This window comes from Topomyia yanbarensis, chromosome 3, assembly GCF_030247195.1.
Source record: "Topomyia yanbarensis strain Yona2022 chromosome 3, ASM3024719v1, whole genome shotgun sequence".
Taxonomy (NCBI): Eukaryota; Metazoa; Arthropoda; class Insecta; order Diptera; family Culicidae; genus Topomyia; species Topomyia yanbarensis.
The window spans coordinates 354474822-354492160 of NC_080672.1; the positions used below are offsets into that span (position 1 = coordinate 354474822).

Genomic DNA, 17339 nt, shown 5'->3' on the forward strand with positions numbered 1-17339 from the left:
ATTTATTGACTCATTCGGAATCAGCCGGTCCTCTTCGTTATCATACGGGAAAAAACTAATTCTTTTGTATTTGCTCTCGACCGATTAGCACTGATTAGTAACCGGCTCGACAGAATTTGACATTCACTTCATGATAGCCTGGTCACGAAAAAGAACTATTCCATATGTGAGTGAATTCATGCAACGTTAATGTTCAGCATACTAAAAATCGGTAATTGTTTCGGTACCTGAACCTGACTGAAAAGAGAACAAAAGACGAAAGAGAACGCACCTTATCGATTCACCGATGAATAAATCACCGCTGTTGAGAGCCGAGAGAGAGAGACTACTGGAACACGGGAGTAATTGCACCGAACGGCGAACTATAAATATATCTTCACTGACTGACGAACACTGTAAGACTGAGCCAAGACACAACGGGACCGATGAAGTCTATTGGGTGTTCGGTGTGAATTTGCGGCCCCTTTACGCGCCGCATCACAGTGCGCATACGCGTGACGCATCAGGGCACATGCATCGCCGCGTTACTCGACGGTTCACTGTACATATTGGGCCTACGAAGGGAGTTGGAACAGAATATTAGCAACAATATTGATCTCTATTCGCCTGAACTGAAGTGTGAATCATTCTTGAAAATTTGGAATTTTCCCATATTAAGAAATAGTTAGTTTTATTTAACCACATTGATTCGACAGTAAGCATGAAGATTCAAATTGCTTCTAATGGTATAAACGAGACCGCTGACACACGTTTTTTTGCTCTCATACGTAATGTTCCCTTTTAAGAGTTATCTAATGATGTGTTAAGATTAAAGAAACCCACTTTTTTGCTTTTGCTATAAAGGAATTATTACACAACCTCCCAAAAACAATGTTGTGGCTCCTCCAATATTGTAGATTTTTTTTCTTTTGGATGTTATCCCATCCCATCAACGTATGGGTAGGGACCAAAGGCACCGGAATGGTAACTGGATTTAAATCCTGGATAACATATAAAATAGTTTAGTTTTAGTATTTACCTATGTTTTACGTTTAAAATGATCTACAGAGCATACCTCATAGATTGATTCGAAGAAAGAAGATACGTTTCGAATCAGTTACTTTTGCATATGAGTAGAAAAAACCAAGAAAGACGAAGATTTTAAAATAAGTAATGTTGTGTGCATATTATTAAGTCCTTAAAAATCCTTCGGATAGGTGAATCCAAACACTCAAAAAGTTCATTCGTTTTCGAGCTCTCCATCGAGACAGAGGTTGTTTTTTCTAGTCCGTAGTGCTGTGTGAGGCGATAAAGAATAGTTTTAATCCGCATTCAAGGTTATTTTGCCAGTTCGGTTCGGTCCTCAGTCTTTTGTTCGCGTGTGAGGATTAAACAATAGCCAGCTGTATAAGCTGGATCGGTTCGTCGTTGGACACCAGTTTAAAGCTAAGTGGTTTTTGTCTTTTGTAACACATTTATTGCTTTCTTCCGTCTGCGCGGGCGCTGACCCCGTGCGTTGACGTTTTCTATGGTTCCCTCTCCGGATGGTCAAATGGAAGTTGAATCGGGTTCAACTTCTAAGGCTCCCGCCCGGCCCAAATGCTATCCAGAACTCTCAACTGGTCCATTTGTGGTCTTCTTTCGGCCCAAGACTAAATCACTGAATCTTCTTCAGATTTCTAGAGACCTGACGGAACGGTTCTCGGCTGTGACCGAAATTTCAAAGGTCCGCTCGGACAAGATAAGGGTGTTGCTAGCCAACTCAAAGCAGGCAAACGATATTGCTTGCTGTGAGCACTTTACGCGGGATTATAACGTGTATATTCCGGCTGTAAGAGTACAATCCGAAGGCGTCGTAACCGATGAGAGTTTGACGTGCGAGGATCTGCTGAAGTACGGGGTCGGCCGATTCAGAGACCGCTTACTTCAGCCAGTTAAAATACTTGAGTGCAAACGTTTGCACTCAGTAGTAGTTGCGGGGGATGGTTCAAAAACGTACCCCCAATCAAACTCTTATCGGGTGACCTTCGCTGGTACCGCTTTGCCAAATTTCGTCCTCTTGCACAAGGTTCGTCTGCCTGTGCGTCTGTTTGTGCCGCGGGTCATGAATTGCACAAAGTGTAAACAACTGGGTCACACAGCCACCCATTGTAGCAACAAGGCCCGCTGTGGAAAATGCGGGGAGAATCATCTAGATGATTCGTGCAGTAGGCAAGCCGAAAAGTGTCCTTACTGTGCGGAGAGTCTGCATGATATCTCGGCATGTCCCGCGTACAAACTACGCGGGGATAAACTGAAACGTTCCCTTGCGGGACGATCCAAACATTCCTTCGCAGAAATGTTAAAGAATGCTACGCCACCATCCTCAGCAAACATCTATGCTCACTTGCCTCCTGACGAGGGCGAGGCTGGTAACCCACAAGAGGGAACATCTACTAGGGTGCCTAGAATTTATAGGAAGAGGAGGAACACTTCCTCTCGTAAAGTTCCTTGTAAAGGCCAGAAGGTGTCCCTTGAGGGGGCTCCGAAAGTCACATCTATTGGAAGTGTTGCAACCAAACCGAAGCAATTAGCTCCTGGTCTCGGAGGATTAAGCTCAGAGAAGGAGTTCCCAGCACTTCCAGGAACATCAAAAATCCCAAGTGTTCCTTTGTTTCAGTTCGAGAGTAATCACAGCACTGGAATTATAAAACTCTCGGACATAGTGGACTGGATAATAAAAACTTTCAATATTACTGATCCTATTAAAAGTCTTATGTTAGCTTTTCTCCCTACAGTGAGAACATTTTTGAAGCAGTTGACTGCTAAATGGCCCCTCCTCTCAGCGATTGTATCCTTCGATGGCTAACTCATCGAACGAGGTCACGGATTTGATCACTGTTCTACAGTGGAATTGCAGAAGTATCATCCCGAAAATCGATTCCTTCAAAATTTTAATAAATAATTTGAGTTGCGATGCATTTGCATTATGTGAAACTTGGTTAACTTCCGACATAGAACTCAACTTCCACGACTTTAATATTATTCGCCTGGATCGAGACACCCCCTATGGAGGAGTGCTTTTGGGGATCAAAAAGTGCTATTCCTTCTACAGAATTAACCTTCCCTCGATAACAGGTATTGAAGTTGTCGCTTGTCAAGTAACAACCAAAGGCAAAAGCCTTTGCATAGCTTCCATATATATTCCCCCCAACACCGCGGTTGGGCACCGACGGCTACAAGACATCTTAGAATCCCTGCCAGCACCGCGACTAGTTTTAGGAGACTTTAACTCTCACGGTACAGCATGGGGTTACCTCTATGATGATAACCGGTCTTCCTTAATTCAGGATCTTTGCGATAACTTCAATTTGACAATTTTAAACACGGGTGAAATGACACGGATTCCTGCTCCTCCAGCGCGCCCGAGCGCCTTAGACTTGTCCCTTTGCTCAACATCGCTGCGGTTAAATTGCACGTGGAAGGTAATTCCTGATCCCCACGGCAGCGACCATCTGCCGATTGTAGTCCCAATCAATAACGGTTCAAGGCCATTGAAATCAATCAATATTTCGTATGACCTCACACGAAATATCGATTGGAAGAGCTATGCTGCCGCGATATCCGACAACATCGAATCTACCCAAGAACTTCCTCCGGAGGAAGAGTACAGCTTTTTGGCTGGCTTGATTCTCGACAGCGCGAATCAAGCTCAGACTAGGCCAGTACCCGGCGCGAACATACAAAAACGTTCTCCCAATCCCTGGTGGGATAAAGAGTGCTCAGACGTGTACGCAGAGAAGGCCGCCGCGTTTAAGACCTTCCGGAACGACGGGTTACCCGCCAGTTTTCGACAGTACGCGACGTTAGACAAGCGAATGAAGAGTTTGATGAAAGCCAAAAAACGCGATTATTGGCGCCGGTTCGTCGACGGATTAACGAGAGAAACATCGATGAGCACTCTTTGGGGAACAGCCCGACGTATGCGAAATCGAAACAGTACTAATGAGAGCGTGGAATATTCAAACCGTTGGATATTCGATTTCGCCAAGAAGGTTTGTCCGGATTCCGCCCCGGCACAGAAGATCTACCGCGCCGCGTCTCCTCACGATAGCGCGAACGAAACACCTTTTTCGATGGTGGAGTTCTCACTTGCTCTCTTGTCGTGTAACAATAAAGCTCCGGGGCCAGACAGAATCAAATTCAACTTGTTGAAGAATCTGCCTGACTCTGCCAAGAGACGCTTGTTGAACTTATTTAATAAGTTTCTCGAGGCTAACATTGTCCCACTCGATTGGAGACAAGTGAAGGTCATCGCCATCCAAAAACCAGGAAAACCAGCCTCCGACCACAATTCGTACCGTCCGATCGCAATGCTATCCTGTATCCGGAAGTTGTTCGAGAAAATGATCCTATCCCGCCTCGACAATTGGGTCGAAGCAAATGGCTTACTGTCAGATACACAATTTGGCTTTCGCAAAGGCAAAGGGACGAACGATTGTCTTGCGTTGCTCTCAACTGAAATTCAAATGGCCTATGCTAGCAAAGAGCAGATGGCATCAGTGTTCCTAGATATTAAGGGGGCTTTTGATTCAGTTTCGATCAACATTCTTTCAGAGAAGCTGCACCAGCATGGTCTTTCAGCGACTTTAAACAACTTTTTACTAAACTTGTTGTCGGAAAAGCACATGCATTTTTCGCATGGTGACTTATCGACATCACGATTTAGCTACATGGGCCTTCCCCAGGGCTTATGTCTAAGCCCCCTTTTATACAATTTCTATGTCAACGACATTGATGAATGTCTTGACAATTCCTGCACGTTAAGGCAACTTGCAGACGATGGCGTGGTGTCTGTTACGGGACCCAAAGCTGTCGATCTACAAGGACCATTACAGAATACCCTGGACAATTTGTCTGCTTGGGCTATTAAGCTGGGTATCGAATTCTCCACGGAGAAAACTGAGCTAGTTGTATTTTCAAGGAAGCGTGAACCAGCACAACTACAGCTTCTATTAATGGGTCAAACTATCGCTCAGGTCTTCACAGTAAAATATCTAGGGGTCTGGTTCGACTCGAAAGGTACTTGGGGATGCCATATTCGGTATCTGAAACAGAAATGCCAACAAAGGATCAACTTTCTTCGTACAATAACCGGAACATGGTGGGGTGCCCACCCAGGAGACCTAATTAGGTTGTATCAAACAACGATACTGTCGGTAATGGAATACGGATGCTTCTGCTTTCGCTCCGCCGCGAACATATATTTCATCAAACTCGAAAGAATTCAGTATCGTTGTTTGCGTATCGCCTTAGGGTGCATGCAGTCGACCCATACGATGAGTCTCGAAGTGCTGTCGGGCGTTCTCCCGTTGAAAAATCGATTTTGGGAACTCTCATATCGATTGCTCATTCGATGCGATATCTTGAACCCGGTCGTGATTGAAAATTTCGAAAGGCTTGTTGAGCTCAATTCTCAGACCCGTTTCATGTCCCTGTACTTTGACTACATGGCGCAGAATATTAACCCTTCTTCTTACAATCCCAACCGTGTGCATTTCATAAATACTTCTGAATCTACTGTTTTCTTCGACACATCCATGAAAGACGAGATTAGTGGAATTCCGGACCACATACGCCCACAAGTGGTTCCAAACATTTTTTATAATAAATTCCGAGAAGTCGACTGTTCTAAGATGTTTTATACTGACGGATCAAACCTCGAAGGATCCACTGGCTTCGGTATTTTCAATCAAAAGTTCACCGCCTCCTACAAACTCAGTGACCCTGCTTCAGTTTACGCCGCAGAACTAGCTGCCATTCAGTATACCCTTGGAGTCATTGAAACATTACCCGCAGACCATTACTTCATCGTTTCGGATAGCCTCAGTTCCATTGACGCTATTCGCTCGATGAAACAAGGCAAGCACTCCTCGTATTTTTTGGGGAAAATACGGGAGCTACTGAGTGCTTTATCTGACAACTCTTTCCAGATTACCTTGGTATGGGTCCCTTCTCATTGCTCCATTCCGGGCAATGAGAAGGCAGACTCCTTAGCTAAGGTGGGTGCCTTAGAAGGAGACGTTTACGAAAGACCAATTTGCTTCAGCGAATTTTTCAGTATTACTCATCAGAGAACCCTCGAAAGTTGGCAAACTTCGTGGAGCAGTGGAGAGCTGGGAAGGTGGCTACATTCGATAATCCCTAAGGTATCGACGAAACCTTGGTTCAAGGGGATGGATGTGGGTCGTGACTTCATTCGTGTGATGTCCCGACTCATGGCAAACCATTACACGCTGGACGCACATCTCCGGCGTATTGGGCTCGTGGATAGTGGTATCTGCGCTTGTGGCGACGGCTATCACGACATCGAGCACATTGTCTGGGCGTGCACCGAGTACAGTTCCGCTAGGTCTCGGCTAATGGATACCCTGCGGGCCCGAGGAAGACCAACCAACGTCCCGGTTCGAGATGTGCTGGCAAGCCGCGATGTTCTCTATATGTCCCTTATATACACCTTTGTGAAAACCATCAATATACAAGTCTAACTGCCCCTTGTTATCTTCTTATCATTCTCAGAACGCTCTTCCACCTGTATCAAACCATCTGTATCGAATGAGCCAACAAACACGGGACCTACGGCACGAACATAACACGCTTAACTCGAAATGTAGCCGATCCACATCTGAGCCGTACTACGAAATCGTCTGGAAAAACCCCTGCCATCTTGAGGAGGACCACCCGGCGTCCCAGTACATGAAACCTCCTGATGAAGGCCACCCGAGTTTGTAATCCATCCGTTGATCTCACGATGCCTGAAACTGAAATAATTTTCTCTCCCTGCCATCTTTGTCTACCCTCCCTCCCCTGACTCTTATACCCAGAAGTAACACCCCTACCCCCCCCCCCCCCCCCCCAATATCATCACGAAGCATTTAGCTCTTCTTGTCTCTTCTAGTTTTAACTATTATATTATATAATCTCGTTGAAATTGCCCAACTCTACTACCCACAAAAATAACTATAATTACGAATCTTTACAAAATTCAATCATGCCCTCTAGTTATGCCTAGTTTTAAGTTAGTCGTAAAAAATTGTCCCCCTTAATTAAACATTATTTGCTCCAATAATCTCACTGATAAAAATGTCAAACCATATTGCCACAAAAACTAAATGACCCCCCTAATCTTACGAAAACAATATTATCCCCTTGTGTAGATATATAAGATAGCTATAAAATCGCATTAGTTTCATTTTAAAAAAATCAATATGTAATCCCCTAGTTTTAAGCAATTTAAAATGTAAAACAAAACAAAATTGGCACCTTTAAGCTAACGCAACGTGCCTTATCAAATAAACGATTTGAATAAAAAAAAAAGTCCTTAAAAATTGTAGAAAAATAGTTTTATATGTTCTTCGCTTAAATGTTATTTGAAAGTTTGGAATGGAAAATGCTTTCCGCATACAAAATATTCCACAAATAGGTAATTTTCGTTCAATTAAGTTTTTTTTTGTTAAATTTTGGAAGATTGCATCTACTTGAGTTTTTATTTTCTTATAATGATCATGTCAACCGTAATGAAGTGTTGAAATTTAAAAATCAAAAAATAGCAGTAACCCTAGCTTATATTTACTATTTGTAAAAATCAAAACAAGAAATAAATATTAGATTATGTTCGTTGGATCTAGTGATCGCAATTTCCTACTTTTTGTGGTGATCCATTTTATCGACGGGGAACAATGTACATACGGCATTAATAATTAAAACTTGGGGTTCGTTTGGTCTAACATATCCTTCATCAACGTATACGTCCAGACCTTCGTCGCTGTAGCACACTGAGTTCATTTAGTTAATCGTATGCTTTTCCACTGGTGATGCTGGCTCCTGGTTGAAGGTCTCATGCTATTGGTTTACTGAACTCAAAAGAAATGAAGTTCATTCCCGATCATTTATCTCACAAGCAAGATGATTTAAACTCCCTATAGGCAACATGATAATCGTTAGTATGCAATCTACGCATAGCACCATGCTTTGCAACGCAACGAACTTTTTTTTGTTTTTTGCGGGGAGACTTGACCAAGAGAATTTTGAAAAATCAGAACAAAAATGATACAAAACACACTGTAATCCTTTTTTCCCATATAGTAGAGAGCATTAGGTAGCAGTAAAAATATAAAAGTGTTGCATTTCATAAATGTCCTTTTAAAGATTAACTGTCCCGCTCATTACATGTTCACACGTCACGAAATCAGCCATATTACTGCTAACTCCGTTTACTGGTACTAAAAGATATAGACTGATGTTTGAGATGGGATTATTTGTGACGTGATTAACATTAACAGTATGTACCACAGCATAGTAAATATTAAAAATTTTGTATCTTTCTTCAGCTTATTGCCACTTGGTGAAGTCTCCCTATAAAATGTTGGTCAAGTCTCCTCAACATTAGTTTTTGCGTACAATGTCGTGAAAATTTTTGTTCTAACTATTTTAATGTTCCGATTTATGTAAAATCATTTCACTACTTCTTAAGGAATAAGATAGTATATGAGTACTTTAAAAGTAATTATTAATCGAGTAGATATGTCCATACAAAGTTTGATAAATTTTACATATATTTACAAAAATTACATCATTTAACTCAAATTTATTAATTTCGGAATATTTTCTATAAAGAAAGGATTTTTCGTTCCAAACATTTAAAATTACCTTAAGGGATCGAAACAAGTATAACAATATTTAGGGAAAAATTTTAAGAATTATAGACCCGCGCTCACTTGGATTGAAATTTTTGAACTTGATACTATGGTAAAGTATGGGGGAAAATATATTATATGCTATAACTTTTGAAGTAGCACTTAGAAAATTATAACTCATACTTCTTTTTAAAGAAAATAGCCTTAGTTTTTGAATGAAGATATTCCTCTTTCTCGAAAAATACGAGAAAGTGGGGTACTGGGTTATTTTGTCTCCAAAATCCCCTATTTTTAATAATTTTTCTGCTCCGTGATGCAAATCATACATATTTTGCAGTTTTTCTAGCGTGAAAAAATCTCAGAAATCGAACGGAATCATTTTGACTTTTGTCCGAATACGAGTAGTTGGAGTTATTGGGCTTGTTGTCATTCATATTAAATTTTGTAATTTTCTCGTTCATATTTCTCTATTATTCTTCACTCAATTTTTAAAAACTGTGCCTTGTTGAACGTAGAAAATTCTCAGGAACACAATAAAAATAAAAAAATTCATGAGCATCAAATTTTCTGACGTTTAGCCTCGATTTCACATTTTTATCATTAAATCTCACATAATAACTTCATTTAACAATCAATTCTTATTTAATTTACCACTTTTAGTATAAAATACTCTTAGGGATCACATGAAAAAAGTTTCATTACTGGAAAAAAGGGGAAGTTGAGGTATTAGGACATTTAATGAAAAAACCGATTTAATCCACCTATCAGTGAGATGAGACATTTCTTACACATATCACTGTTGAATTATTTATTAGTTTGCCGATCACATGCGAAGTTGGCAAGCAACTGGATGTGAGATAACAACAGTTTCGAGTCCTGCACGAATAGCCCTTCGAACATACTAAATAAATTAAAGAAAAATAATAAAATAAATACAAATTTGAAATAAATTTGAATCAAAAAAAGTTTTTCATGAAATGGATAGAATTAATAATTCAAATTAATAAAATAAATCAAATTAGCTCAAATGAAAATTAGACAATATTAAAAAAGTTATGAAATTATGAGAGCAAATAAAACTGTTTCAAGCTAACAAACTGTCATCCAATAATGGAAAGAACTGACTAAACCGATTTAATAAAATGAAGAAACGTAATAAAACATATGAACTGGGAAAAATTATAAATTTAGTAAAATGATTAAGATAAATGAAATAAATAATGTGAAAAAGACCATAAAAAATTATAGAATTGATAAGATAAATAATATGAATAATATGGTTAAAATTAACCCTTTCATAACTAATATTTTTCAAGAACATATATGTTTCCAAAACCGTTTTTTAAGTGATAGAGTAAAGAAACACGAAAAATATATTTTGATCAAGATAGATGCTTATCTAGCAGTGTGAGAAGCTGCTAATTTTTTACATACCATTCCTTAATACGCATGCAAGTTTTTCAATAGTTCGATTGGGCAGGAAAGATAGCTGAAAGCAGTCTACATTGATGAAATTTATCAGTTTTCAACAATATTTGAAGACAACGAAGATATATCAAAATATATTTTTACAGATAACTGAAAATGCTGCTCCAGTGAAATCAAATCAGAACAATTGCAATAACTTCAGTTATACGGATATTAGCGCTCAAATAAACGGGGATAGTCACAATTATTAGCTTTACTTTTTTTTGAGGAAATCTTCTCTAACCCCAAAGTTAGAACAGTTTGAAAACGTGGTTGTTCTTAAATAACAGGGTATGCAGAGGGTTAATAAAATCAATAAAATAAGTAGAATAAATAAAATAAATAAATTGAAGAAAGTGATAAAATGAATAAAAAAATTTCTTTGTATATATTTTATCATTTATTTATTTTGTTTGCTTTTAAATAATAAAATGATCGAAATGAAAAAAATCAGCGATATTAGAAAGTAATAGAAATAAGAGAGTAAATTAAATTGTGTCGAATTAATGTTCTAGATGAAATGAATAAAATGATTGACCGAACAAAATTAGTTAGATTATTGAAATGAATAGAATGTGAGAACCCGATAAATAATATAAAATTGCATAACACGAAAGTGAATAAAATAAATAAAATGAATGATACGAATAAGATGCATGAGATAATAAACTGATCGGAACGCATACAAAGAATGAAATGAATACAATAGATTAAATTAGGTCAAATAAACAAAATGAATCAAAAGAATGCCAAATGAAAAAAAAAACCATTAAAATGAAATGATCATATATTTAAAATAAGTCAAATATTTAAAATGAAAAAACTAAACAAAATGAATTGAATCCAAGAAATGAATGATCTGGAAAAAATGAGTATATGGAATAAAATTTTAAAAAGTTAGTTGAATTGAATAAAACGAATTCCAAAACCATTGTTTCAGAATATTCTGAAGCGTTTGTGAAAATCCCATTGCAAAGAGCACGTTTTCGTTATTCTTTTTTTGACAGCGTTTTAAGATTATCTGGTGTTTCTACTTTATTGTTGAGCCTTAATTAGTCATCAGGAAATCAGGAATTTGCTTGGAATTAAAAGACTCTTTTTGGCCACAAATATCTGAAAAATGATTTTTGCACAGAATAAAATTTTCAATTCCAGTATTTTAACGCGTAATTAGAAATAGTGCACTGAGATAAGGCCACATGTAAATAGTACTCATTTGCATTGAAGTATAAAGAAAAGAGTGTCAAGTGTCTAGGTTATGTTGGTTATTATTATCGATTGCACAAAAGCCGTACATTCAGTCGATTACAATGCAGTCACCCATTCTTATCACTTGAGGATTGTTTCGTTCGGAATTCTCATTCTGGAGATATGGGTTTATGTGTCCTACACAAAACAATACCATGACAAAGAAATGATTCAAACTACCAGAATAAGTATTTAAATTCATCGAAAAGCCATTGAAAGTGTCCCTGGACTGCTGTTGAGACACGAACATTCTTGAAATTACTAGTCGTATTTTTTCGCTAATAAGTATGCTTTTAGTCACATTGACCACGAAAAATGCATATTGGAGTTTTCAGTACAACTCAGTATTAGTTGTAGTTATACAGTAATATGTATTCAGTGAGGTCAACTATCTGTTCAATGCATCAACTGTGATTGTAATCATCGCTAATTTACGTGTAGAATACTGAGCACTCAAACGAAACGTCTATTGAATTGTCCAACGCCTGTACTAATTCTGGCGTTGATACTTCAATTGAAGCGTTCTCAGCATAAGGCAAATTTGGGCAATTGAATCCATCGCTATAAGTTAAAAGCATTCTTTTACTGGGATGCAAGTATAGTTCGATAGTTCAGTGGCCTTTTGGCGCCAATTTTCCCGGATCTAATCGTGGATATTTTTGGAATTTGATCCGTTATTTTTTTATAAAAGTGCATTTCAATGCAATGAATCTGCATTTTCAATAGTATAAACCCAAAACAGGTGTTCTCAATTTTCAAATGACACATTTGAGCATATGTTTCATTCAAAATTCAGTAGAGATACGAAAAGTTTAAAAAAGAGCACATTTTTGTATTCAAACAACCATATTACCCAATTTGCAATACCCAAGGATTTCCGTAATTTTAGTATACACAAGCGCTCAGTATAGAATTAAATTAAATTGGAGTTGATGTAGTTTTCGGTTTTTGGTTATATGACTCTCCTTAGTGCAACGTTTCGAAGAAATAGCCCCTCATCTGCAGAGGAAAACAGGGTTATATGTTTTGATATAGTTTTCTCATAATAGAAATGTATTGCAAATTTTGCCAGGACCACAAATATTTTTTTTTTCAAGTAGATTGTAATATTTAGTTTGTTTCCGCAAGAGAACAGAACAAAAACTGAACTAAAAAACTAAAACTAAAATGGAAAATTATTTATAAAGAAGCAGAAGAAAAAAATAGGTTTGTTTTCTTTAACCTGATCAAATACATCGCAATTTAACCCTTAAATGCGCAATGTTGTTTTAAAACAACATTGCGAAAACCATCTCAAAATTATCATAGTAACGTACCAAAACTGTTAGACAATTTTCAGAAAATTTGAAAAAAATTACTTTGCGCCTTTAAGGGTTAATCTAGCTTGGATACTAACAAATAATTCAGATTAGTTGAATTATTGACACATCTTAGAAATGGATTTGGAAATATCAGGATAAATCTGAGTCGAGACAGTTGCCACGAACATGGTTGGCGAGAGAATGGGGGTGGGGAGGGATTACTAGTGAGGAATGGTAAATGATGGTTAGTGCTGTGACATTATTGTTGTATATAGGGATAAATTATGATTCCTTGCATCTTTATTATACATAATTCAATTGATAATTTTTACGCCATAATCAGTATAACATAAATCTTGCAAAAGAAGATAAACTTTTACTAGAATTTTGTTATTCAAAAAAACAGTTGCTCTCAGTGAAGCTACGGGTGTAATATGAATATGAAACATGTTATTCTCTCACTACTAGGTGGATTACTTGGTGATCTGTGCATTCATATACCATCCAACGTCTATCTCACGACTGGACGCAATGTTTAATCCAACGGATAAATACATTAACTCTGGACAAATTTTCACTTTCAAGTAAATTTACACATTGTTTTGCCTTTGAAGTAAACTTGTGTATTAATTTTTGAGAAATAGTTAATTAATTATTGAGTAAATTTATAAAATGTTTTCGGAATCGAATTCATTTTAAACTAATTTCGTTAAGATCGGTTTAGCAGTTGCTGAGATAATTACATGACATTAGTGCACATACATACATACCCACACAAACACATACAGACATTGTCCCAGCTCGACAGCTGAGTCGACTGGTATATGAAACTCTGCCCTCCGGGCCTCGGAAAAAGTTTGAGCGAATCCTATACATTTCTTTTGTAAGAAATGTATAAATATGATTCGTATAGTTAATGACAAAAAATTTGATGTTTCTGAGTTTTACCGGTAACGAATCTATTTTTGTTTTATTCCTAAGAAATTTTCCACGTCCAACAAGTAAATTTTTATGAAAATTGATTGAAGAATAATAGAGATATATGCACGATAAAATGATAAAATTTAATATGAATAACAAAAGGCCTTATAACCCCAACTTCTCGTATTCGGACAAAGGTCAAAAAGACGAATTAACTTAAAACTCTAAGCACCTTACAGTAAACCGTCGAAAAGTCTTGATGATAATTTACTGACTGACTGAGATCTCATATGCTCGAGGTCTACTAGAGCAATTCAGCCTTTAAGTTTCTTTCAATTTGCCAACAAATCGGCAGTTCCGCTAGGAAGCAATATGGAGACAGTAGTGTTCACGCTGTTCTTCGAGGCGTTTCATTGCTGCATGGAGTTTGATAGTAATTGTCTAACACTGATGACTTGAAGGCATGCAATACGTGTATTTTTATTTACCTACGGTTAATGTTTCTATGATTGTCAACTATCACCCTTTTATTAGCCACATCTCCACGTGAAACTTTTGGTTGAGAGCGACTCACAGCAGGTTTCTAAAATCACCGAAAAAGTAAAATTTTGTAGACGAAATAAAAGTTGTTATCGTTGTTGCGATGTGTGTGAAATTTCAACACTCGAATACAGGTAATCCGGCTTTACCCTTGTAATCTAATCAGGATGTGCAAAAAAAAAGAAGTTCTAGGTCAGTCGATTTGTGATAAAAGAAAATGCTGTGAAATCGATTAATTTCGGAAACATAAGGCTTGCTGCAGTGCTCTGGGAGGTATCAGGAACGCAATGGAAAGCAGCGGTGCGAAGCACGAAAACAAATGATACTTTTCCCATCAGCATGTTTCAAGTTTTTGTTTTGCTTTATATTTCGGTATGTAGGGTTACTGTGCCCTAATTCATCTTAGCACCTCTATTCATCCCACCCATTTGAACACATTAGTTAGAGCAGTGTCTGCTATCTCTATTCAACGCATTAGCTCAAATGATAGGATGAATAAGGGTGCGTTGTACTCGACTTTTCGCTTCGCTCTAACGCGAGTAATTTACATTTTCCAAGCCAGATTTTTTACTGATCTGCTTCTTAAGAACGAAGCAAAGATGTTGATGCCTATTTAAGAGCAATCCAACCAGTGAGGGCTGAGCTATCAGCGAAATAGTGTGACATCGTGACTAATGAGATGAATAAGGGCACGTCTACCCTATAGCTATTTTTAGCCTGTCGTATATCTCACGTTGTTTCTTTTACTTCTAGTTACTTACCAGTTGGTTCAAAGAAGCATGTAAGCAAGAACTGGTTCGATCCGCATCGATTTTATAGGAGAAGAACACCATCTTTTTGGCTGTGTATGAGTTGGATTTATATAAAAACCCATTCATCATATTATGTATGTGCGAATGAATCATGTGGCTGAGTGTGGAATGGGACGGTTCAACCGAGTCGCTTGGTTCTCGACTTCATTCGATTAGAAACAGCTGATCCTAGGTATTTATTTGTAAGATGAATGCTACAAGGCTAACTCCAAATGAATTCATGAGCTGCGTCAACGATAATCATTGATTTAAGAAAGCTAATCAAAGAGGAACAGTAAATGTTTATCTGAAGGTCGTCGATTCAAGTCACATTGTAACATGACACTACGCGAGTTATTTTCGTGAAGTGATTGATACTCTTCGACGATAGGATTTTTGTGAGCACGCTAGTATGGGGACTGATAAAGGGGCTTTGGTTGATGTTGAAATTATACCTAAAATCTTTGAATCCCAATTAATGTGAATCAGTTTATTCGAATCAATGATGTTCACAAAAACTTAAGTAGGCGAATGACCCTCCGGGTTAAAGCAGAATATATGAACAACAACAACAAACTTATGTTGGAAAAATCTAATTATGAATAAAAACCTACTCCCAATCAAGCTGAGAGAAAGTTGTTGTATTCGGCTCTTCGTTCTTTCGTTTCTTTTAGTACTATACCTATCGATTAGATAATGCGATAAAATTTATATGCGGTACTCGTTTAATTTTCCGGCAGCCAAGTGATTCTTATTCCAATCAAGATTGAAATCGTTCCGTCGGGTTATTCCTACTGAAACAGGTATGCACGGAGGTGTCACCTGTTGGTATGAACCTACGCCAAAATTTAATTCCGGAATGATGGCTGCCCAGTTAGACCATTTTCCGACTTCCGATTCGTTCCTACACAAAACTGAATTGATCTAATTTGGAAACTGATTTCCCAGACGATCATAAGAGAGGATTACAGCCTACAATGCTAGTAGCATCCGTCTCTGCTCTACAAGAATGTTGAAGTGGTAGTTCTTTTATTATGGCTATTTTGACTAGATCTCAACGGTTAGATACCGGGCCGGTTGGACAACACTTAACTGGTTTTGGTGTGTTGTTTATAATCGTAGGCTGCACACGTGCACCGCTCAGTTGTTGCAATCGGGGCACTGGAATGCTGTGGACCGTGGGTGCACATAACGGTGTTTAGAAGCATATTTAGGCTTTATTATAGCATTTTCGGTTTCGCTTGGTGCTACACCGGAGAGGTGCAAAAAAGAGATAGACTGATGATATCCAAGTTTTAATGAGTGTATCTCCGATTACATCGGTGTAGTGGACTATCAAAAACGAAAATGCCATTAGTTTTTAAAGAGTATGAATCTGTGCATCATCTGAAAATATCATATGCATACGGTTTTCATAATCATTAACGGTTCGTGTGAAGTTAAAGGGTGCAAAGTTGTCGGTTTGAGTAGTGTTCTCTACTTAGTAAACTGCATTCTTATCATCAAAAATTCATTTAGTTGCTTGTTCTGTATAACAAATAGAACTAACTGAATTCGGAAGTTACCATAATTCATTGGATGAAACCAGCACCATTCAATTTCTGAGAAGTACCTATTACCCATAAGCTATGTCGTTTTGCATGCCTCGAAATCTGCGGCTAATAATTATGTGGGTTTTAGATTCTTGTTTGCTAACTGTACTACTCGGCCCACACCATATAATCGCATAGCAACGAAATTCCATGCATGCAGATGCTCACATGCAATTTAACTACTAAAACCTAGAGACGAGCGTCGCTAGCGATTCCATAGTCCCCGTCTGAAGGCCACGTACCATGGCTAATCCACACACTCGCTCTTTTTGTTGTCTTTGCTCGATCTTTTACAACATGAAGATGAACTACTTCGGTCAATCGGACGCTGCATGGACAAATGTTGGGGGATCCTTAGGGCATGCCTTATAATTCGCACCGCACTTTGAACTCGATCACACATTGATGACTGATTCCTGTATGGAATATTTTTGCCAGAAGGTGCTAGTGATAGTGGCAGTGAACTACAGTGACCGTCAGGAATCAGTGAACTACAGTGACCGTGGTGCAAACCATTAGGGTACTAATAAGGGACCATTCATAATCCAAATTTCTTCATCTACCCTCTCCTACCACGTCTCCTCTATATGTTTGTAGAGCAGGCGTTTGCCAACAACTTTGCTGAGTATGAGCATAATGACCGTACAATTTGTGATTGACCTACTACCGTACTCCGTGACTGATCAGAGCAAGCGAAATTGCACAGAAAACACTAGTTTACAAAATAAAAATAAAAACCTGAACTTCAATATTTGAACACCATTTCTGATGCAAAATTGTGTGCTGAGTCCGAACATGAGGTCCAAAAAATTTACAGTAGAACAG

At 38.1% G+C, this 17339-nt stretch overlaps 1 protein-coding gene and 1 long non-coding RNA gene across 2 annotated transcripts in view; one reads left to right on the forward strand and one right to left on the reverse strand.

Moving 5' to 3' along the window:
* LOC131693365 (monocarboxylate transporter 14-like) overlaps positions 1 to 394 on the reverse strand; it is a 93870-nt gene extending 93476 nt beyond the window's left edge. The window contains exon 1 of the mRNA XM_058981116.1: positions 272 to 394. The gene's annotated coding sequence lies outside the window, so the exon portion shown is untranslated. The remainder of the gene's footprint in view (positions 1 to 271) is intronic.
* A 13568-nt stretch (positions 395 to 13962) lies between these two features.
* Positions 13963 to 15879, forward strand: LOC131691588 (uncharacterized). The gene is made up of 3 exons (XR_009305811.1): positions 13963 to 14265; positions 14324 to 14503; positions 14885 to 15879. It is a non-coding gene; the product is annotated as an uncharacterized LOC131691588 (long non-coding RNA).
* Positions 15880 to 17339: the final 1460 nt, after the last annotated feature.